Genomic DNA, 1,204 nt, shown 5'->3' with positions numbered 1-1,204 from the left:
CATCGTGACGAGCTGGTTCTGGGAGCAGAGTAGTTTGGTCTGGGGTCAGACAGGCAGCAGAGAGGACAAGCCAATCAAGAAGACTAATCACTAGGGTGGAGTGTTCCAGATGCCTGCTGCAGCCTGCGCGGGAGGTTTTGGGGGAGGTCACACAGTGAGGGGATCCACCACACCGGACTCTTCAGCCTAAGGGAAAGTCCACAGTTGAGATGGAGGTAGAGAGGAAAACACAGAGGAAACTGAGAAGGGAGAAACCCAAGGCTGGAAGTCCCAGCTCCGGAGGAAGGGAGTGCTGGGCGTCGGGGGCAGCCTTCAGGAAAAGGTGGCTCGACCTCGAACGAGATTGGCGGGACCAGGTAATCCCCGCACATCGTAGCAGGGGTCCAAAATGTTTTCTTTTAATGTGCGCGGACAGTGACCCGCAGGAAAGGCGAGCCCCGCGCTCTGCTATTGGAAAGCGCTGAAGGAATGAAGGGCCTGGGAGCCTCCCAGTCCTCTGGGAGAGTCCTCCAGTCACCGCAGAGGCCGGCCGAGCGGGGCGCAGCTCCCCCTACCCCCACTTGCGGACACGTGCCTCCGTCTCGTCCCAAACGTCCAGCAAAAGTGCTGCAGGAGGAGGAGGAACCAACACAAGCTTGGTTTTAAAGACGCAAGCCACCGTGAAGGGACAGCTCCACAGAGCAGACGGGGAGGCGGCAGAACGACTCTGGGGACCGGGGGGAGGCAGGATGGCTTCTGGAGCAGACGCAGGGTGCGGGGGCGGCGCGCGGCTGCGCCCGACGCGACCGGGAAGGAAGCTCCAGAGTTGGAAGGGGGAGCGAGCCCAGCGCGGGGCGGAGCATGTGGGTGGGGCAGGGCTAGCGAGGGGGCGGGACGGGGCGGGACCGGGGCTGGGGGGGGAGGGGGGGGGACGGGGCGGGGCCAGCGAGGGGCGAGACGGAACGGGGCCAGCGAGGAGACGGGACGGGGCCAGAGAGGTGGCGGGACGGGACGAGACCGGGGCTACCAAGGGAGAGGGCGGGGTAGGGCGAGGCCAGCTAGGGTGGGGCGGGGCCAGCGAGGGGCGAGACGGGACGGGGCCAGCGAAGCGGCGGGGAGGGGCCAGCGAGGGTGGGGCGGGGCCAGCGAGGAGGCGGGGCGGGGCCAGCGAGTGTGGCGCGGGACCGACGGGAGGGCGGGACCGACGGGAGGGCGGGACCGACGG

The sequence above is a fragment of the Herpailurus yagouaroundi genome, unplaced genomic scaffold, assembly GCF_014898765.1.
Source record: "Herpailurus yagouaroundi ecotype Mexico unplaced genomic scaffold, PumYag 77, whole genome shotgun sequence".
Lineage (NCBI taxonomy): Eukaryota > Metazoa > Chordata > Mammalia > Carnivora > Felidae > Herpailurus > Herpailurus yagouaroundi.
This window is presented reverse-complemented; position numbering follows the sequence as displayed.